The sequence below is a fragment of the Podarcis vaucheri genome (genome assembly GCF_965113315.1).
Source record: "Podarcis vaucheri genome assembly, chromosome: 9".
NCBI lineage: Eukaryota > Metazoa > Chordata > Lepidosauria > Squamata > Lacertidae > Podarcis > Podarcis vaucheri.
In genome coordinates this window covers 26044113-26067658 of record NC_138767.1, presented here as the reverse complement: position 1 = coordinate 26067658, position 23546 = coordinate 26044113, and the positions used below count along the sequence as shown (strand labels likewise).

Below are 23546 nucleotides of genomic sequence, written 5' to 3'. Positions count from 1 at the left end.
TGCTTATGCCGAACAAAACCTGGTAACCATTCTCCTTTGAAAACAATGCTTAAGGGATTTTGATCTTGTGAGCCACAGTGCAAGCATGTAAGCCCATAGGATTTGACAACTGAGTACCAGTACTGATGCAAGGCTACAGGTGCTGGCCTTCCACTAGCTTTAAGGCCAGTACTAAAGTATTCATCCTCTAAACACTAAAAGGTATCCATCCCTACTATGGTAGTACAAACTTGTGTGACTTGGGACAAGGGAACTGGATGAGACACTTAGCATGGGAATTCCTGGGTCTCTCAGAGTAGCAATGGATGGTGGTTCCTTGAGTCTTAAGGAGGCAATGGCTGTTGCATACATTATAACAGATCTAGATTTTCCACTCTTTTAAATCAGGAGCCACAGCCAATCAATACTGGTTTTCTACTCTGTACAGTGGTACCTCGGGTTAAGTACTTAATTCGTTCCGGAGGTCCGTTCTTAACCTGAAACTGTTCTTAACCTGAAGCACCACTTTAGCTAATGGGGCCTCCTGCTGCCGCCGCGCCGCCAGAGCACAATTTCTGTCATCCTGAAGCAAAGTTCTTAACCTGAGGTAATATTTCTGGGTTAGCGGAGTCTGTAACCTGAAGCGTATGTAACCTGAAGCGTATGTAACCTGAGGTACCACTGTACCAGGTACCAGCATAGTACATGCATTTTCATTGAGCAGTTTATCACAGTCATACTTTACTTTTTTGTTTTTTGTTTTACACCTAAAATATAATGTGCAAAAAGGTCCTTGGGATTGGCAAAATATTTCCCAGAAGAGAATCTTTTCTTGAAAAAAATGTATGTTACCTGTTTTCACTGCTGTGGCTACAGATATATATATGCAGAGTTTATTCCAGTGTGCAGCTGGATACTTATTCTGTAGTGTAGCAGAGATGGGGGGAAATGTGCACAATGGAAGCTAAGTTTTGATGTCACTGGGCATGTGGGCTTTAATAAGGAACTAGATTGCTTCTTCAAAATCAATATGTTTGGGGGGAAAGACAGAGAAGATAAAAAAATAAATAGAAAATGAAGATTAATGCTCTTCTTTTTCAGTCCTGATAATCTTATGCTAATTGTATATTGTGAGGCTGTGTGGTGTGTTTGTGCAGTAAGGATAAAAGCTTAGAAAAACATAAACCTGACTTTTATAGCTCATTTTGTTGGTGTCTTATGGTAGCCAAAACAGGTTCCAAAGCATTTTGACCAGTATAAAAGGAGACCCCCCACACACATTGTTGTTTTCTAAGCCACTATTATGCATCATGTGAAGTAGTGGTAAATGTGCTAGTTAGACATGATACTTATTCTGTGTCTATCTGTTTAACAGGGAGGGAAGGGAGAGGAATCAACATTACCTGAAAGGTATGTAAATAGAAGTTCGCTGTGGTTAACAGTTACTATGGATGATGTATTTACAGAGCAGCTATTTAGAAAGGCACAAATCACATTCCCTCCAAAGGACAAAAGATCAGTAGCTGGAGAATCTTTCACAGCATTATCCCACTACAGTTGCGGCCAAGTTCATAGATGCTGGCAAGCACCAACCCACAGCCTAGAGCAAAGAACCAATTGTTCAATAAGATAGTCATATACTTGGGTGTGACCGTGTGTTCAGCTGTTGAATGGGATACACAGTTTTATTTTTTGCTGGGCAATGTCCAGATTTATATTTGAAACAGGAGGGCTCTAAATAAGAACACACACAAAAAAATACCATCAACAGATACTACACAGTTTCTCTTCTGGACCGTTAATTTTTTTCAGTCAGATCCAACTATCAGCTAATTGGATCCTGATGTTAAAACCTGAATTCCACTTTAGAAGCTTGAAACTAAAACATACTGAATAATTTGTTCTGCTGAGCCATTCATCCCAAATGTCACAAGAAAAAATTAATCTCAGGCTAAAACTGGCCTACCTTCTGTGAGAGGAGAAAGCTACTAATGCAAAAAAGCCAATGTTTTGTGTTTGCCAAGAAACAAAAGACTACTTCATATATACATCATTCATAACTTGACTTCTTATCACTTAATGACTCGCAGTTGAAGGTGAAAATTAACTCCATGCAAAGTGCTTGCCTGAGGCCGATATGAAAGTAGTGGATGTGAGGGCACATTCACACATGCAAGATAGCGTTAAGTGATGATGAAACCTGCATTTGTGAACCAGCAAAAACCATTTGCACCTCAGGGGTAATTTATGAATAGCAAGCAAACTCAGTTATCCAAATACTGTTCTGTCTGTAGCCAAAACTCCACCACCAGTACTCAAAAGGGAAGTATCAACAGGCTTGAGAGAACCCAAGGTTTGAAGAAGTACAAAAACTCTTGGGGGCAAGGGAAACACCCCCAAAACAGCCCAATGGAGGCCAAATATCCTCCATGGTCATGGAATATTGATTGATTGAGGGGTAGGAATTCCAGGGAAAGGCATCATGAGGCAACTCCACCTAAGGGGTTTTTTCATATCCGGAAGGGCATGCAGCCAGAGAGGTTATATAGTGCTGGAGAAATGTTTACTAGAAGGGGGGGAAACACATCCCTGAGCCATCTTGCAAACTCAAAAGCCCACACTGACTGAAACTCTAAAGGAACGTTTAAGTTCCTTGAGAATGAGGCAGAAAAATCGAAGCCTTGTTCACAAAGAATGGAAAACTTCCAAGAAGCAGGGCAGACTTCAGCATCCCACTAGTTCCAATGCTTTTGAATTATGGTGCTGGGGGAGACTCTTGAGAGTCCCATGGACTGCAAGAAGAACAAACCTATCCATTCTTAAGGAAATCAGCCCTGAGTGCCACTGGAAGGACAGATCGTGAAGCTGAGGCTCCAATACTTTGGCCACCTCATGAGAAGAGAAGACTCCCTGGAAAAGACCCTGATGCTGGGAAAGATGGAGGGCACAAGGAGAAGGGGACGACAGAGGACGAGATGGTTGGATAGTGTTCTTGAAGCTACCAGCATGAGTCTGACCAAACTGCGGGAGGCAGTGGAAGACAGAAGTGCCTGGCATGCTCTGGTTCATTGGGTCACAAAGAGTCGGACACGACTAAACGCCTAAACAAGTTCAAATGCTGTGTGAAGACCCTGTTAATTCAGGAGATCTTTGGCCTAACTAGCATCCCCACTGACATACCGAACAATCCTAAAATGGCATGGGGAAGAGATCACCTGGTGGACTAAATGCTATTTCCTAAGCCCAACTAGCTTGTTCTGGCCATAGTGAAAAGTGGGGCCAATTTTTTTCAGAAGGCTCTTTTCCAGTTTGCTCAATTCCTTCCCAATGGATATCAGGCTAGCTCCAGATCTGATGTAGCTTTATGCCATTTTGTGAACATGTCTGGGGAATGGCAGGACTTTGGATCCAAGGTCTTCTACAGTCTGCCCCTGAGACATGTCCCCTTTCACATCCTGTCACCGGTGCACTTTATAAATAAAGTGGAAAGGTAAAATAACAATTAATTAAATAAATAAATAACTTTGAGGTAAAATGTGGATATTTATCCTCTTTGAGAGGGCATGCAGCCATCTTGTAAGCAATGTAAAAAATGGGGGTGGGGGCGGCGAGAGGGAAAAAATGTTCACATCTTTATCTCTGGTGATTTAAACAAATCTCTATCCAAGCCATGGCATCCTACAAGCAAAGCATTGATATTCGAACCCACACCTCCTCCAAAAGGATTTTTCAAACAGTATGTGACGAATTAGCACAATCCTTTTCTTTTATTCCAGCAAGGATATGCAGACATGCTTTAGTCTCAAAAAAACATTTGTCAAATACTTAAAATTGATTCAACTATATAATACCTCTAATAAATACAACAGATCAATGATTTAAAACTCTAAGCTTAAGGGAAGATCTTTCTTCAAATCTGAATGCTATTTGAGTCTTATGTTACCTTAAAACTCAATGATAGACTAAAATTGAGATTTACATTGAACAGAAGCAGTATTTCCTCACATTACTGCACAAAGTGACAATGGTTTAGCCTTGATGATAGAAGCATTAAAGAGAAACAAAGGAGGATGAGACGTTTGAGATATCAATCCATCGCAAGAATGCAAAGGATGAGGTTAGAGTTACCAGAGGTCTCCAGCTGCAAAGCAGCTGACCCATTTGGTGCAATCTACCCAGCACTGCTGTGGAGCAAACTCTGTTCTTCATAATGAGACATGTGTGGGATTTGTGCTGTGGAAGAGGGGAATAAACAGCAGTGCTGATTGGGAGATTATTCCCATTGAGTTTCATGGGGAAATAAATAATCATCACCCAAACCACCATGGCATGTTCAGACCCCACCCCACCCCCAGTACCACATTTGTGTCAGTTTCTGTTTTTGGTAGAGTTTGCTTACAATTCTGGGTGATTTTGGCTTGCTTGGTGTCTTATAATTGTACAGGCCTAGACTGACCATAAGAATAAGCATCTTAAAGTGCAGCATCCTCACCAAATTAGAACTTTTAATATACCTAGAGCATGAAACAAAATGAAAAGGGCCAGCCCTATTGTTAAGCAGAGTGAGGCACCTGCCTCAGGCAGCAGGTGCTGAGACTTTTAATATACCTAGAGCATGAAACAAAATGAAAAGGGCCAGCCCTATTGTTAAGCAGAGTGAGGCACCTGCCTCAGGCAGCAGGTGCTGAGACAGCGTGGAGGTAGCAGTGGTAGTTCCCTGGCTGTAGCTCTGTAGGCACTCAGACTTGACCTCTGCTGAAGAAGAGAGCTGTATAAGCTGCACAGCCTGGCCAGGTGCTCTAACTTGCCTGATGCTTCTTCAGGTGTAGAGGAGAGCACTATCCTGTCATCAGTATCGAAGTAAGAGCCAGCTGCCAATTCAGAGGACTTCTCAACATGGAACTGGAAGAGGCGCCATTTTGTCTTTTGCCTCAGGTGCCAAAATATCATGGACCAGTCCTGGAAGTGACGTAAGCAAAACTTCAGAAAGACTTATTAAGAAAGGAAGCAGAGCAAATGGATTTTTTCAATGAGGCAGGCTGGAGATATTTCTCCAACAGATAGAAAGTTGAGATTTGCAACGCATATAGCGCAAAGTGATTACTAAAAGCACTGAAAATGGAACAGTTTTCTACATCTCACTCAAAATGTGAAGCCTGTTGTAACAGCAGCCAGAAGCCCAGAGCCCAGAGCTAGACTGTCACTCCTGAGAGTTGTATGGGTGAAGCAATGGAGCATTTCAGCTAACCTCAAAGTGAGAGAGAAGAGACATGTACTGACAGCCAAGAACAGGAGTTGGAAAAAACAGTGTAAGCCAAGTGTGACAAATACGAATGCAATAGATGAGTTCCCCAGCAAACATATTAGCAATGCCTGTTTTGAGAGGAGCGGTTCCAGGGGAAACAGGGAAGATATTTAAGATTTCAAAATTTACTAGTAACTAGAAATGGAACAGAAATTTGATTTGGTTGCATATTAATGGAAAACTGCCCAAATTCACACTTTTTAAACCAATACGCAAACCAAAACACAGCTATCCTTCAAAATGCACACTTCTTGAAAATTTCTGACACAGTTTTTCCAACCAAACAATATGCACAAAATGTATATATTATGGGAATGAGTTTTAAATGCATATCTTAATGAAAATAATACAAAAATGCATTCTATTAGAGGAAGAGGCTTTCAAAAAGACATGCTTTTGTCAAAACTGACTAAAAAAAAGTTTTATTATGAAACATTTGCAGGAAAATGCTTGCAATATTTTTTCCTTTATAAAAATGACAAATTGCTGCAGAAATGTAGAGATTTTAATTTAAGACTGGAAAAATGAGAAACTTTAGAGAACCAAGCTGACAGATTAGTCCAATCCTATGAAGTAACTGTGCCAAGGCAAAAGTAACCTTATTCTTGATTTAAAGGCTTCATCCCATGACCCTCTCTGCTACAAAACAGCTTAAGACATGGTTACCTATGTAAGGGATAGTTGGTTGGTTGTTCCCACCACGATATGATTATGGACAATCCTATCCTGGAAAAAAAAGCTTCTGTAAGACTTAGTTAAAATAACTGTAGTTGCTGCAATTAGATGTTTGCAAAATCAAGACCTAAATCTACCTTTCCTGGCGGGTTGAAAACTATTTTAGAATGAGTTTCTCTCAAGTATCTTTCAGTTGGGTGATCTTTCAGTTGGATGCTATGCATTATTTCACCACAATCCATTTTCAGATATGCGCCCCAGTGGATTCCAAGCAAGCACAAAAACACACACTTTTATCAGATAACTACCATGTCATTGAGAGCTATTTTATCTATATTATCACATTAAGTCTACCATAAATACAAAGACATCACATAATAAATTTAATCAGAAAAATATTTTCTAAAAGCATTTAAGTGTATTGTTTTGACAGATGGTGCCAGAACGGATTCATATAAAAGTAAAAGATTTGAAAGCCATATTCAGCCAGCAAAGTAAATTTACTATTTTGCTGCCAAATGAAACCTAGTGCAATTTGCAAAGGAGTATTCCACGGGAGAAGCAAATGTACCATTTTGCTTCCAGATGAAACACATTTTCAAAAAAAAGAAAAAGAGAAAAGAATACTGTATAATAAAGAGCCAACTTTTTGACATGGTATATTATAGGGAGTAAAAGAACTTGGCAAAGCTCCCAGACAAAAAGCAATCTACTGCATGCCACTGAATTTGCCCTTAAAAGAGTGCTTTTCCCAATTGGCGCTTAATGTTTTATCCCTTTCAATGTACAGTGAAAGGGAGAATTACAGTTCTCTTCCACAACTGTCTCCATGGAATAGTGTCAGCTTTTAAAACAGCACATAGACTTTGGTTCACGTCCTGCTCACCTCCAACAAGTAAGTAGTTTCATTAAAGTCATCAGTTGACAAGCTGCAATCCAGAACCCACTAACCTCAGCGTAAGTCCCATGGAACCTATTGGCACCAGATTCTTTCAACCCATTTGAACCTGCCCAGGCCTTGAGATTGACCTCAGAGATCTTGTTTGCAAGCCCACCATCAAGACACTTTTGACTGATGTGCATGAGAGACAAGGCCTTCTTGATACTGGCTCCAGATTGTTAGAACTTCTTCCCTGAATATATATGCATGGTTCTGACTATACAGTATTTTGAACAGATCCTTAAAACATTTTTTTTTATTTCAAACAGGTTTTTTTAGGATGTATTTATTTTAACTGGTTAATGTCACAAGATTGTAACTTTTAAAAATATTTACATTTTCTTTTTAAATTTGCTGTATTGAGCTTTTGATCTAAGCAAGCTGCTTTGAGAGGGTTTTGTCAGCATTTTCATTCTCCCGTTGCTAGATATGGGATTGTTACATCACATGTCTGTGTCTGTTTTCCAAGGCTTGGAAAGTGTGAGAATGGAAGTCAGTCTTATCTCTTCCGCTGTGTTGTACTTTTGTACTTTTTACTTTCTCTCTCTCTTTTGGAGAAGATGTGAGAGGACGCCATGATTGCTTTGCCCTGTATATATTGCTTAATAAATTACTTAGAATGCCACACATAAGCTCCACATCATTTCTGCTATACTCTGATGAGTGAGTGTGCACATATCTTTGGATATTATAATAATAATAAATTTTATTTATATCCCGCCCTCCCCAGCCGAAGCCAGGCTCAGGGCGGCTAACAACAATAAAATAATTTGTTGTTGTTTAGTCGTTTAGTCGTGTCCGACTCTTCGTGACCCCAAGGACCAGAGCACGCCAGGCACTCCTGTCTCCCACTGCCTCCCACAGTTTAGTCAGACTCATGTTTGTAGCTTCGAGAACACTGTCCAACCATCTCGTCCTCTGTTGTCCCCTTCTCCTTGTGCCCTCAATCTTTCCCAACATCAGGGTCTTTTCCAGGGAGTCTTCTCTTCTCATGAGGAGGCCAAAGTATTGGAGCCTCAGCTTCATGATCTGTCCTTCCAGTGAGCACTCAAGGCTAATTTCCTTAAGAATGGATGCGTTTGATCATCTTGCAGTCCATGGGACTCTCAAGAGTCTCCTCCAGCACCATAATTCAAAAGCATCAATTCTTTGGTGATCAGCCTTCTTTATGGTCCATCTCTCACTTCCATACATCACTACTGGGAAAACCATGGCTTTAACTATACGGACGTTTGTTAGCAAGGTGATGTCTCTGCTTTTTAAGATGCTGTCTACGTTTGCCATTGCCTTTCTCCCAAGGAGCAGGCGTCTTTTAATTTTAACGTCTTTGCCTGTGGACAAAGGCAACAGGCATATAAAATAAAATAATACAACATTCTAAAATCATTTCATTATAAAATTAATTCAAATCAAATTGATGGCAACCATTGGGCTAGAGTTCTGTGAAGATTGCCAAAAGGGGGAGTCAGGCTGTGCCCTGACCAAAGGCCTGGTGGAACAGCTCTGTCTTGCAGGCCCTGCGGAAAGATATCAAGTCCCGCAGGGCCCTAGTCTCTTGTGACAGAGCGTTCCACCAGATTGTAGCCACAGCCGAAAAAGCCCTGGCTCTAGTTGAGGCCAGCCTAACTTCTCTGTGGCCTGGGATCTTCAAGATGTTTTTGTCTGAAGACTGTAAGTTCCTCTGTGGGACATACCAGGAGAGGTGGTCTCGTAGGTATATGTGTCGCTGGTGCACACCAGGACCGAAGATTTATGAACGTCCCAGGCTGACAGGTTTTACCGTGAAAGCTGCCATATAAATATTTGAAATACCGGTAAGTAAGCAAACACATTCAGAGAGACTTACCTCTAACCAAACTTGCATAGGATTCGGCTGTGTTTATGATCTCATTCATCAGAGCAGGATGTGACCCTATATCATTATATATGGTGTTATTGCTTCTCTGGGTTAATTTTCATTTCATTTAAGCAGTCTCTTTCTCTTTACTTGCTAATACAATTCTACTAACAACTCAATCCTATGCAAATATATACATGTTTACTCAGAAGTCAGTCCCATTGTATTCCGTGCCACTTGCTCTCTTGGAAGTGTCTTTTGGATTGCAGCCCTGGTATTACCACGATTAATGTTAAATCATTTCTGCTGTGAAACAAGCAAATTTATTTGAAATTGCATAACGGCACTATGATTGCTTTTCAAAGAGTTTCCTAAACTTTAACCCACAATGGATATTAAAGCTAGCCATATTCTCTCATTAAGTTCAAGCCATTGTTACATCATTGGTCACACTAAAGCTTATCTTTTCATGCTGTTCTTCTCCTAGTGGGGAAAATCAGAGCTCACTGGCAGAGGACATGGTTTGCATGCAGAAAATCCCACGTTCAATCCATGAACTTTCTCATTAATCCCTGGTAACCTGGTCTGAGAGGCCATTCAGAGTAGACAATGCTGAGTTAGATGGATCAGTTGTCTCACTCAGTGTAACACTTAATCATATGTACAAACTGTCAAATGGCATCATGTACACAAGACCATATATGGAACATATTGTTCAATTAATTAAACTGGAACAGTTATCCCTACCTGCTTCCACATTCAAAGCTGCTGACAGATTAGGATCTCCATTCAATCCCTAACTATCTGCTGGAAGAATGAAGAAAATTGACTTTTTTACCACTTTTTAACTACTCTTGTAGAAGATAGAGGTGTAATTATGGCAGGTTAAGGCATAACTATTAAGAAATCCTAAGAGCCACTACTTAAGCTACTTGTTGACCATTAATCATCATCTGAGAACTAGACCCATCCAAGTTGTAAGTTTGAGCCCCATGTTGGGCAAAAGATTCCTTTATTGCAGGAGTTTGGGCTAGAGTTCCTTGCAACTCTATGATTCTATGATCCAATGAACTGAAATAGTGGGAGATTCAGTATGGATAAAAATAAGTACTTCTGCACACCCCACATCATGAAACTGTGGTGCTTGTTACCACGAGATGTGCTTGTGACCATCGACTTGGTTGACTTTGAAAGGGGATTAGTCACATTCATGTAGGATAAGGTTATCAATGATTGCGACTCGTTGTGGTTATATGCAACCTCCAGTGCTGTCTCAGAGGCAGCATGCCTCTGAGGACCAGTTGCTGAGGAACAGCAGGAGGCCATTGCCTCGTGCTGGACTCAATCAACCTTCGGTTTGATCCAGTAGGGTCTTTTTACACTATTAATACCAGTGCCAGGACTCAGCAGTGGATCAAGTCACCAGCATGGAATGTTGAAACTCATGTACCACACAGATAAAAGGAGTTCTCGGGAATCACTGAAACTGGCATCCGTTTCCTTGACAAAGATGTCAAGGTGGAATAAAACTAAAATTCACTGATGTAAATTTCATTATTTTTGATATATTTTGATTGATCTCAAAATAAGAAAGGTAGACCTAATTTATAAACAAATAAAAGGAAAACTTTGGCTATCGTAAGGGGAAGAAAATCTGGTCAAAATGTTAATGCCTTTGTTTGTTTGTTTGTTTGTTTGTTTGGTCACTTTGTCTTGCACAGGACAACCCAAACTGACTTGCAACCACCTTCAGGAGGTAGAAATCTGCTATTGAGTGTATGCTTCCCAATCCATTATTTGGCATTTCTTTAGCATGCTCTGCCCAAAAGAGAGAATGCCATGAGGAGATACTTCTTTTTGTTGCACCTCTCCTCCAACCAGGCATGGAAGATGCATTGACAGAGTTCAATGATGTATTCCAGCCGGGGGGGGAGGGGGGCAGCTATTCTCCTAGATCAAGTAAAACAATAGAAACACTTAACTAACTGACTAATCACATCTGTTCTGCCCCACCTAACAAAAGTCCTCCCCCCCCCCATAACAAAAATCCTGGCTATGCCCATGACTCCAGCCAGGCAAAACCAGCAAAGTACAAAGCATAGCATGGGGGGGGTCATATGGCATGAAGAGAGTCTCAGAAACTAGATAAAGAAAGCCAGATAAAGAGAGATTTGACCCCCAAGTCTGAGTTTCCCTTCTCCTGGTTTACAGTACCCATAATCACCACTCATGCTGATGTCCAGCAGTCAAACTGGAGCCAAGCAGTCCAGAAACCATTCAGACTGGCCAATCAGCCTAAAGTCAACTCCTTTATCTGACCAGGTGGAACCCCATTGGCCTCTTATATCACCTGATTTCTGATGAGCTAGTACCTACCATATTCTTCTGGCCACCTGAACTAAAGCAAGGTGGAGGCCAGCAGCTTCTTCATTGGCCAAGATGTGTTAATAAAGTCACCTGGGTCCTGCCATGCTAGAACATGGCTACTGCCTAGTTTGGTCTGGCCCCAAAGTTATGCAAGTCACGTCATCAGCCAAGGGACCTAGCTGGGCTAATAGAAAGGAAGGCACTGCTCTCCAAGGGAGAATAACCTGACCAAACATGTCACAAATGCAATCATTGCCATACCATGAAAACAATGGCAAGTCACCCCACTCACTCAGGCAGTCAAGTTTCTGAGACACGTTCCTGGAAAACTCGTCAGGGCTGCCTTGCCCTTGGTAAACACCAACTCACACGCACCAACTTCCCTCTGAAATCAAAGGGAAATGTTAACAGCTTTGCTTGCTCTCCAGATAGTTCCACTGTTGAAGTACTGCGAAGAGCACCAGTGGGTTCTTTTTCAGTCTCTCATTGCTCAGTTTGGGGCTTTGCCGGAGACAGAACGCACTTCGCTGATAGCGGTGGGGCTTGTTTTCAAGTACAAATGTGAAATCCGGACATCTAATATTTAAATCCAAGCGCTTTGTTGAACTGGGTGTGGATTAAGAAGAGAGGGAGTGGGGAGATGCATGGATAGCCATCAACGTAAAACAATCAGAAGGATGGATGGGACTTCCTTTCCCCTCGCCCTCCCAGTCTCAAATATATATTCGAGTTCAAGATACTTAACTCATATGTCATTGTGGTGGATTCGATCTTGAGTTGTGTCTGTTTGTTTCCTACACAGATTTCCCTTCTCGTAGGGCCAGACCATTGGTCTATCGATCGCAGTATTGTCTACACTGACTGGCAGTGACTCTGCCGAGTTTCGAGCCGGAGACACTCCCAGACCTACCTGAAGATGTTGGGAGATCGAAAGCAGATGCTCAACCACTGAAACACGGACCTTAGTGACTGATGTACCCAGCTGGCTAAGGGTGTAGAGTTCATCCACATCTCCCACGAAGTTCAAACCCTTTCTGGTTCCTTTCAAGTTCGATCGGACTCCCTTTCTCGGCAGCATCTTGTCATGCATTTTCACAAAGCAACGGTTCTTTCCGTCCTTCATCCATGTTGCCTCTTTCCTTCCTCGCTTCTAAGGGAAGCTTGGGCAAAGAGGGCAAAATCCGGGCAAAATCACCAAACAATGCATTGCGCAGACACTTTCTCTTATCTGTCCAAAACTTCGAAAGAGTGGGCTGGCTTGAAAAGCGCTCCCCTGTCTTCCCTTTGTAGATACTCGAGAGTTTCGAAGTGCATGAGAAAAAGAACAAGGGATTAAGGGAAGAAACGGGGGGGGGGGTTGAGTAGGTAGGTTATTATACAGAAACACTGAGTCAGATGATGATCACGAATCCATTTAGCAGGGGTATTGTCTGCGTTGGCTCTCCAGGGTTGCGGTATCTCCCAGTCCTACCTGATGCCCGGGATTGAATTTGGGACCTTCTGCATACGAGCCAGATGCAGAGCCACGGGCCGGAAAAGTAAACCGCAGGACACAAACCTAACTGAACTGCAGACCTTCCGGCGTCAACAACGTCTTAGTCCAAGATATGGGCTGAGCCAGCTACCGTCATTCAGTGGCCAACAGACCTGAACACACTGCATGTGCCCAAAGACACATTCTCTCTACTTTCATAGACCTTGCATTTGGAACAAGCTCCGATTCTAGAGACGTGGATGTGTGTGTGTGTGTGTGTGTGTGTGTGTCCGTATCAATCCTCCTCGCACCTCTGTTTTCTCTCCATCCTCATCCAACTGGACTTTTCGGAAGGCCTGCTGAAAAACCTCCCTAAATTCTTTTACCTAAGGTAATGGAAAGAAAGACCAAAAGGGGTGAAAAAAAGTGTTTCTGAATAATTAGGAGAAGTTGCGAATAAGGCAACTCTGTTGCTATCAAGGGTCTCTCCCCCCCCTTTCTCTCCCCACCCTCTTCTCTCTCCCCTCTCCCAAGCAGTTGATGTGGTAATTAAGAATTTGGTGAGAGCCCCGGTCAGGTCACCTCGTTTCTCAGATCAGAAATTCTTTCAAGTGTCCTTCTGCGTCGCCAAAGATGACAACAGCAAATCAATAAGTGCTTGAAATGAAAGGGGGATGTTGCTTGGCCCCCAGGCTACAGATTTTCACACCGCCAGCCTCCCCTCTCCACCCGTCCGTCTCTCTCCCTCTCTTTCCCCCTCCCCTCCCTTTCTTCTCCTGAACTTGTAGCATTCCTTTGCTCTGTCTCGCCTCCTCTAGGAAGAGCTGGCCTTTTATGCCTCTGCTCAAGAAGGAGGTAAGTGCCCCCCCCTCCCCGTTAGCCTTTCTCTATTGCCTGTGTGGCTTTCCATCCAAGGGCTGCCTTGCCTGGGAAGAGTGGCCGAAATGTCGAGGGCAGCGGCCAAAGAGCGCCCGTTCCCCTTTCTGCAGAAACCAGAGATCTGCTAGGCGCCACGACTAAAATAAATGCCATACCGTCGAAAAGGCCCTCCATGCCTCCATTGTCTTTCCTTCCTGCTTGCTTTGGGGAGGCATCCCACCTCCCCCACCCACCCCCCAAGTGGTTTAAAGCAGTGTGAAAATAAGTGAGGATTGCGTTCACACGGCTGGCTTCCCCCCTAATGAGTCCGGATTCAAACCGTATTTCTAACGCACCGTTCTCTCTCCTTCTCACCCCAGCCTTATTTCCCCTCTCCCTCCCCAGCCCCACAAAAATCCAATCCCCGGGACGTTTTAATGAAGTAATTCATTGCTGAGTCAATGCAGACATTTATATATTCTTTTAGCTCAAGTGGTTAAGCGCCGGTTGCTTCACGATGATGATAAAACCACCGGAATACACGAGGTAGTGGGGCAGGTTTTAATTTATATGCAAATCAATGGGTCCGTTTGGAGGGAGGGAAACTCTCTGCTCTCCCCCTCCCCCTTCACCATTTTTTGTATTGGCACCGTTGGAATCAAGATGAGCGAAGTGGAAACAAAATCTGAGGCAGGCCAAATAAAAGGGGTTGGGGGACGAATCGAGAAGCCAGCGATTCAATAAGGTCGGAGGGGAGTTGTTCACACACTCACAATAATATAATTGGGAATAAATTTGAAAATAATAATTCAGGACTGATTATCACTGCTCAGCAAAGCCTTCTGAAGAGGATTAATTAGGTGTTCACCTGTTTTCAGGGCCAGCGACGGAGAAACTGGAGTCTGGACACTGGGTTAATTTTCTCGTTATTGGTGACCCACACCCTTCCCACAAAGACTCACGAGTAAGACATCTCAACTAAAATGGAATAATTACCAGATGAATGGACCTCTTTCTATTATTATCCCCAATGTCAGCTCTCTCATTAGACTAGGTGGATGGGAATCACATCTTCGTCGTTGTCATCATCATCGTCATCATCCAGCAAGGCTTGCCGAAAATTGTAAACGTGCTGCCTGATCTTAAGACTAATGTTTACTCAGAAGTAAGTCCCCTAGAATCCATTGGATCTGACTCCCTCTAAAGTGCACTTAGCTCTGCAAGATTTGCAGTACAGTCCTTAGCATGTTTTCTCGGTAAATAACCAAGCTTACTTCTTTGTAAGTGCGTTTAGGATTGCATTTCCAGGCCCGCATAACTTTCGATTGACTTTGGGCGTTCTTATGAGGAACAGGAAACTTTCCTGCCTTCTAAGATAGAACAACAACTTTTCCCAGTTCGTTCCCAAACTAAAAACTGTTTTGTACACTCGTTTTCCTGAAAGTGATTGGCTTAACATAGAATTAATTTCTAGGTTAGAGATTTGGACTGCAATCCTAACCCTATTTACCTGGGAATAAGTCCCATTGAATACAGTAGGACTTACTTTTCGGTATACTTGTTAGGACTGTGCAATCCTAGGCTCCCTCACTCAGAAGTAAGTCCTATTAGGTTATTTACTTCTAGGTAAGAATGTATAGGATTGCAGCCTTAGGTTGCAATGCCATAAATATGTATTTAGGGAAAGTGCCATTGAACTTAAACAAATGTACTTCTGGCTAAACGTCCGTAAGATATGGCTGTTTGTTTGCAATCCCAATCATCACTGAAAGTCAGTCCAACTGAAATTAATTGGAATTATTTCCGAGGAAACACGGTTAGGATCAAAGTGTTAGGCTCCCAGGATATGGGTGCATCCAGGAGAAATTTGCATTAACTCCAACAGGTTGTGTCTGTCCTCCAAGAAAATAATGTCCTGAATCAGATCAACAAATCACAATAAACTTTGCACCCGTTTATTTCCGAGAGCCAGGGGTGTAATTCTTATTTAGCCTGTTTTGATTCACAACTGTAAAACCTCTGGAGAAATGAGGAGCTCTTTTCAATAACTGCCACAACCGATCAAAGATTGAGTTAGTCTAACTATCTGAGTTGCAACCAGACTATTAAACAAAACTGCAGTCGGTTCTCTTAATACACATGCTATTTAAAGAAACCAGCTATTTGGTTTAGCTTTGTTGTTTTTGCTAAATGAGACAGATAAACAATGAGTTGCAAATTCTGGTGAACACATTGCCTTCATCAAGAGGTGCGCCTAAGGTGGTCACAACGAAGTCGTCAGCTTCTGAAGGGAGGGGAACCCTGCCATTCAGTCAGTTCCTCGGCTAGAATCCTGCCTGTTCTCATCTCTCCATTCATGGAAATCAATGCCTAGAGGAACCTGCCTAACTGACGACCGATGGCAGGATCGCAGGCCAGACTTGGAGAAGCCGAATCATGCTCTTCTCCATTAATCGAATGCATCTATTACTCGGCTGGTGTTTTCAGAATGCTCTGAAGTGCGGGGGGACGACGACAAAATAATATTTTTAAAAAAATCTTTGCATTTGGGGAGGGAAAATGTATTGTTATCCGGCAAAGTCATTGCTTCAGACAAAGATTAAAATAAAAGGTAAACTTCTAGGAACCCAAGTAGTGAAAACTAGTCAAGCCAAATATTTTGTTTACGTCTGCCCATCTGTTTAAAGTTGCTGGTGTTGCTGTCTGGGAGGAAAACTGGAATCTAAACAGGCGAAAGGGCCTTTACCTAGCTTAGGATTCTATTTCATTTATTGAGAGAGGGAGAAAGTGTGCTGTGGGGGGAGGCGGGGAGAAGGGAGAGAGAGAAATTGAAATCCGTGTATTAAAGCAGCTCCATCGTTTCCAGACACCCTAGAACCCCTGTTCCGCGGCAGCATGTCTAATGTATTCCCCCGTGGTTCTGGGCATTAATTAGTTGTTTAATAGGAGTATGACTAAAAATGTAAAAGAAGGATTAGGAGCGTGAAACGTATGTCCAGATCCTTCCACACACTCGAGGAGGGAATGAAAATCACTCTGTATCTTATGTTTCTCTACAAGCCATTTGCATTTCCCACCAGCTGCTCACTTCAGCTGCACCGGCGATGGAAGTGCCCGGCTTCGAGTCGTGATCCGGGGCTGAAGCCCCCCCCCCCCAGTATTGACGGCGGGCGGGGGGGCGGAGGCGGCAGCAAGGGAGGAAGAGCGGGTCGTCGGGCAGAGGAGTGCGGAGTAGCAGCAGCAACTGCACGCTGGCTGGCTGGCTGGCCCGCACAGCTCAGACAGACAGAGAGGGAAAGGGGTTGGGGGAGGGAGGTCTGTGGCAGATCCTAATTTAAAGTCTCTGGAACAGGCAAGTGGTGAGGAACAGGCGAGGCTCTTTGCATGTGTCTCTCTGGACGGAGGCGCGGAGGGGGGGGCGAGCCTCCCTCGCATTCTTCAGACGGGTTCAAAGCAAAAGCAGCCACAACACAGCGGATCTGTTTACCTTTGTTATTTTACCCGGTACTGTCCATACATTAATTAGGTACACGGAAGCATGAATTTATTTCAGGAGACGAAGGGGTGTCTGGAAGCTGCTGACGGCCAAACAAAAGGATTTCTGACCCCCTCCACACACATACACAAATAGAGTTTAAGGTTAACCCTGCTGGATTATTTTTTTCCGCCGTGGGACGGGGGTTGTCCTGGCTTTCTTTAATGAGCTAGGAAAACTCGATTAAATGTACTGTAACCTGTTTCGCTCGTCAGTAGGATGGAAAGAAAGAGCGATTGCCTTGGACCGTTTTCGCACACTTCTATGGTGTTTTGTCTTCCTGCTAGAAATGCGTGTCTGTCCGCCCCGTCCAACATTACGCACATAATCTCACACACCCAGAGATTTCCGGCGCAAAATAAGATGTGGGTAGAGCCACCATCGCCCCTTCTCCAAGTAGACCGCCTTCGCTTGACGTAGTCCCACCCTAGGACGTTTTGCGTTGACGTTTTCACTTTTTGGCAATGTTGTAAATAAGTGGCGATGGAAGAACCGTGATTCTACCAACGCGATTATTAGCGAGGTTACAACCCAATCGTGCCCGGGTGTGCTTTGAAACCTCTGATTTCAATGCGATATATTCTCAAGGAAGTGTGCCGAGGATTGTAGACAAGGTATAGGAATGTGTTCATCCTCAACAAAATTAGAGAGAGAAAATTATATTAGAGCATGATCTATACTAAGGTACCAGTACTCAAAAGTAAATCACGTGTCTCTGGGACGCTTTAACGGCAGAAGCGACCAAAATGGCGTCCACTTATTTGCATCACCAATTTGGTTAAATTTCCCACCACCTCCCAAGTAACGTAATGGCAATAACGTCTATCCTAAAACAGCTTGTTTTCTTTGTGCGTAGGTAACATTTGTTTGTTTAGTATAGATTTTAGTTTTACTAATTTCTGAAATGCAGAAAATGCAATAAAATCGTATTACGCTGTTAATGATAGGAAACTAAAACTTTTTACAATGGAAAGGCTGGTGGTTTTTTGTTTTGTTTTTTACAGTTGAACGTATTTTATTGTGAGTAATAAATACAAGTAGCATTTTTAAAAACGGCAACCCAGTTTTGGCAGTCTTTGTATCTAATATGTGCAGTTTAACTTTTGTCAAAGATATCCGCCATCATCTTCCATAGAGCTTTCCTAGTGTTTCTGTTTGACATATGCAAAATATTAATGAGCAAGGTAATAAATCGACATGACAAACTTTTTTTGGGGGGTGAACATATGCACTCTTAGTAGGGAGGAAGGTGGAGTCATCGACCTTCCCTTGGACATAAATCCTACAAAGCTCAAAAAGGCTTACTCCCGAGTCGTGAGTAGGCCACAGACCCACTCCTGCAGACGCGACTCCAAACGCTGCTGAGCTTTGAAGCATCGCATCTTCCGCCTTCCACTCCTCTCTCTCTCTCTTTCCTCCCCACCCCACCCCCAAACGTAACCTCGTCATTTTAAAAAATGAGTTATCAGTGACCCCACGTGAACTTGATGGGTGCCCATACAGCAAAGGAAATTCTACACTTAAATGCGCATCTGGGGCTTGTACGTCGCAATCCATTCCTTTAAAAGTGGCCAGAGACTCTTCTCTTTCCCCTCTCTCAACTTCCCCAGCTGCAAACTGTAACGTGGACATGTTTTGTTTTTTCCCCTTCCCGCTCCCTCTTTTTAGCTAGAAATGACTTTGAACTCTTGCGAGCGTCCTGGGCAGAGTGACCCGGCCTCTCTTCGCGCTGGCTCGCAGCCCCACATTTCCTCCCCACTTTCCTTGCGCCGCTTCCTTTCCCTTTCGGGTCTTGATCTTTACCTTCTCCTTGGCCTCTTTTGTTCCTTTTCGCTACCAACTTTCCCTCTGGGGATCCACACACACACTCTTTCCCTTTCGCCTTGCTACGGCTCGGTCTCCTTTCGCCTCCTTGTCAAAGAAATCCTGGCCACTTGCGCGTAACAGGGCAACGTGTTTGGGCGGTGGGGGGACATAAACCTTTCGAGATCTTTACATCGCTCCCCTGAAACCTTCCTGGAAAGTACCTCTCCCACTTTCATGCACCCCCCGCGCTCCTAACGCAGCTCCTTCGCCTTTCTGCTTTCCCTTTGTGGTGGGCTGTCGGGGGTGGGGGGGTTGGCTTTGTCACGTCCATATTCCTGGGACCATCGGTTTCTCCCTCGACCCAGAGATCTCATCTCCTTTTGTTTCTTAGGCCATCCACCACCTCGATTCCACCTAGCGCTATTTCAGTGTCTACCTGGATTTCGGGGAATGTAGACTAGGATCGGGGCCTTTCCTTGCCTTTCCACAAGGCTTACTCTCTCAAGGCAGCGCGCAGAGCATCGCCGCCTCGGTCTACTGATGGTTTGACTCTCTGCTCTCCGCCCAGCCTAGCTTCAGGTCGATCCGTCTGTCCATCTATCCATCCTCCTCCTTCTCTCTCTCTCTCTCTCTCTCTCTCAGGTCTTCTCCCAACTGCGCCCCCTGCACTTCGCTCCCCCCCCGCCCCGTCGTCTCTCTGCTCTGCAGCGGAGTTGAGTTTGGTGGAATCTCTGCTGACGTCACGCGGCTCCCTGGCCAGGCAGAGCGAGGCGAGAGGAGCCCGAGGAGAGGCGAAGAAAGGCAGAGAGACACAGGCAGCGTGTCCGCCCCAGGAAAGCACAGCGGTCCCGCAGCGAAGCCGCCAGGAGCCTGCCTGCCTGCCTGCCAGTCTGCTTGCCAGCCTGCCTGCCGTCGAGCCGCGGCCAACAGCTCCCTCCCGCCGTGGCCCCCTCGACGGAACGCCGCGCGCCTGCCGGCCAGCCTTCCTTTCTCCTTGGGGATCCTTGCCTTGCTCCGGCTTCCTCGCCGTCCCGGGCTGGCCGTAGTGGTGCTGCTGCTGCGCTTGCTGGAGGAGGCGGAGGAGGCGTCTGTGGGCGACTCGAGTCGTCCACCAACTCTCATCTCGAGCCTGGGATTTGCTAAAAGCTTCGGCCCAGAAGAAGACGACGAAGAAGGCGACGATCAGGGAGGGCGAAGGGGGGAAAACAGAGAGAGCGACGCGCGCTTGCAAAGGGAGCCGGTAAGCAGAGCCAGGGAGGCCCGTCGCTGCCTTTGGCCCGGCGGTGTGAGATAATGTGAATCGGCCAATTGGTTCCACTTCGCCAGACTCGCCCCGAAGGGTGATTTGTGGCGTTTGGGGGGCGAGCGGAGGGGGCCGTCTGGGCTGGCCGCAGACCTTGGGGTGTGTGTGTTTGCAGTTATAAATGCGGTGTGTGGGCTGGGGGGCTTTGGGGAGGTTTGGCTGTGGGCTTGCCAAAAGCAGTGCCCCCCACCCCTTTTCGCGCGCTCGCAGTTTAAACCAAGGACTCCAGATTAAACCAGACGTCTTGGGGGACCGGCCTCCTCCCTCGAGGGGGATGTTGAAAGAAAAGAGGAGTCGAGGCGAAGGACCTGCTACAGGCCTTTCTGATCTGGGGCCGTTTGTAGACCCAATTGGCTACCTTTCCTTTCGCGAGCCGTCGGTTTCGAACGGCTGGGCTCTCGCTAGGCTTGGAAGAGTCAGCCAACGCTGATCGCCAAGGAGAGACAATAAATTACCCTTGTCTTCTAATTGGCGTAACAACAGTAAACATAATAGTCATCTCCATCAGTACCACTATGATGAGGGGTGCTGCAGCTACTCCCACGACTATTTGCACCAGAAAGCTACCAGTTAAGTATACCAGCTGCAGGTTACTAGTTAGAATATATTAGGATTTAACACAAACACACACCGAGCTACCTCCAAAGGTTCGTGGCCAGTTTCACTCCCTACGCCTAAAGGTTAATTCACTGCTTCTTCAAATGCAAAATGAATCATTTTTCTTTACACCCACATACCCTCCCTATTCTCCCCCCCCCCTTTCTTTTTAAAAGGCATCAGAAAAAGAAGTTTAATAAATTAACAAAGGGGTTGCACTGGCAAGAAGAAAGTGCTGCTTTCCTAGGAAATTTGTCTAGTTTTGCAAAAGTTTCTTCTCAGCGCGCGCCTAAGTAAACGGTATTCCTCTGGAGGGAAACGTCATATATGTTGCAGTTTCTCTCTCTCTGTCGGTCTGTCTCGCATTTAAGGTTTGCAGATCCTTAAAGTAACGGAAATAAATACAGGCGATGCCTTATGCATATGCCGCTTGTATATTTTTGTTCTCCTTTTGGTCCGGGCCTTGTTTCAGTTACAAAATAAGGCCCGATTTAGCATTTTTTTTAAAAAAAAAAAAAGTTTAAACTGACTTATGTGTGTACAAAATCGGTTAGGGTTCTGCTGCTGTCTGCAGTCAGCCACCAGTTCAATTTCCTCACTTCCTAGAAAGACAGAAAAGAAGCCCCTCCAAATCCTGGTTACTAATCTGCCATCAATAATATTTTTTTTTATTTTTCTCTCGGTAATTATCATTTAATTGTATGCCTCGCTGCATGTTCATGATAAAAATATTTTTGCCAAACCATTTTTAAAAGTGTGGGGGAGGGTATCTTTATTATTATTTGTGATTCGCGTTGTTTACTTGTAAAATAGTTAACAGCGTCTTAAATGGTGCGAATTTTGCTACACGCCTAAAATAGTATTTTAAATCATAATAATACAACAAAATTAAATAAGGGACAAGCAAAAGTGGGTTAAAGATCGGATTTGCAAATGAACAAGAATCTAGTTTTAGTTCTGATCACTCTATTACCCTCCCCCAAATGATTTTGTAATAAGCCGCATTGATTTAATCAATAGGATTCCTTCCACGTAAATCAGTTTAGCATAGGAAGCTGATATTAGTAATATGGCGGAAAGCTTGTGGAGTTACTCGTGAAAAGTTCCTACAGATCCCATGTAATCGGCCTGAATTACTCACCTCCCCCCGTTTTTGTGATGTAGATATATGGAGAAACAAAAAGTTATGTAGTTATGGATATAATTAGGACCTGAGTCTTTCAGAATCGATTTAGCGTGACAATTTATTTACAGCGCAAAAATTGTGCTCCCCACCTCCACAACACACACTGCAATCCTGACAATCGGTGGTGACTCCCCCCCCCCAATAAATGTGTTTAGGTTTGTGCTGCAAAACTGTTTATTTCTTAAGAGCCCTGGAAACCCTGTAATAAAATAAATATTAATATACATATGAATGGCAGAAGGATTTTTTTTTAAGTGTGGATAATTATAACTGTTGACATTCCAGGTGGTTATATGTCTGTCTTTGCAGGATATAATCTTGTCCAGATTTTGGAAGAAGGTTGGAGGGGGGGGAGGCGACTTAAAAACAGAGAAAAATAAATTGCGCGTCTCAGGTGGTTAGATAAATTAGCCATCAAGGTAGGCGTTGAAACAGGGCGACCAAATTTGTCATGCGAGGCTTGTCTTGACAGAACCGGTTTAAGGATCATCAGAGAGGAATTAGGGGGTTTTCTTAATTGCCTTCCTTAACAATTTCACCACAGCTCACATACTAGGCCTCTTTATTGGAAAGGGCGTTTCATACACTCAGCGAGCCATCCTCTTTCGGCTCCCTGGAGCTGGGAATATAAATGGCTTGGCCCTATTAGAATTCTGAGAGTTGTCTCAAGAAATAAACATTCACTGACCTTTCGGGTGCCCCGATCCTTTGCATATTTACCTGGAATGATGTCTCATTTATTTCAGTGGGACCCACTTGGGTATTAAGCTTAGGATCTGGCCGTTAGTTGAAAGGAAGGCCCATCGGCTTCGAAATAAGGCTGCGATCCTAAATCCACGAGCAGCCTGATCCTGAGCGCCTGGTCAGAAGTAAGTCCCAGGGAACTGAGTGAGACTTCTCCCTTAAGTAAGAACCTACGGATTGCACCCTTCAATGGGGGAAAAAATAAGTTGCATTGCAACGGAAAGCGTTTGCAAATAAACGCGCTCAGGATATGGGTGATGCTATTAGGATATTCGATTATGGATCGTATTCGGAATCTTAAAAAAAAAAAATGCTGTCGATGGCGGTTCCCCCCTCTAAAATCTTAACCCGCTTCTTAGTCATATTTATTTATCCGATCCAGATTTCTAAAGGAGGATAAGCACCGGCTAATAGAGGAGCGCCATTGAAATGGGGGAGGGGGGGTTCAAAGGGGGAAATTACCCAAACGATGATGACATGCAAATTTTTCACCCAAATTATCATAAGTAAACATCTGAAGCCTGGACTAATAAAATCCCATCTGTGTTACTTCATATCGAGTTAGTAGAGAGCGCTGATAATGATTTTTGTAATATCTCCCGAACAGACATCTCAATCAGGCACTAATCCTGAGATTTTCCCCACCTTTAAAGAAAGGGGGGGGACACTCAGAATTACTAAAACCCGCAGCTTCCAAATGTGGCACCCCAGAGCTCTTCCGAAGGAGGCCTCATGAGGGTGCCCTCCGTGTAAGCCAAGCTCGGTGGGAGCCCTGGCTAGGCGGGGGTCTGCGTTGGGAGACCCTCTTTTCCTCTCGCTCCGCGGGTCATCAGCCAATTCCCCTGAAGGTGTTTAGAACGGTTTTCGAAATCCATTCTACAAGAATAGGACCGGGAGGTTCTATATACCTACCTGGTTGAAGGAGTCAGCGAGTTTATCC

General features: G+C 44.2%; 1 protein-coding gene across 4 annotated transcripts in view; it reads left to right on the top strand.

Annotated features, from left to right (window-relative positions):
- Window positions 1-19530: 19530 nt before the first annotated feature.
- The window catches only part of PITX2 (paired like homeodomain 2), a 34927-nt gene continuing 30911 nt past the window's right edge, over window positions 19531-23546 (top strand). The window contains exon 1 of one of the 4 annotated variants that reach the window (XM_082237950.1): window positions 19531-20016. The gene's annotated coding sequence lies outside the window, so the exon portion shown is untranslated. The remainder of the gene's footprint in view (window positions 20017-23546) is intronic. The other 3 variants (XM_082237947.1, XM_082237948.1, XM_082237949.1) reach the window with 3 other exon arrangements.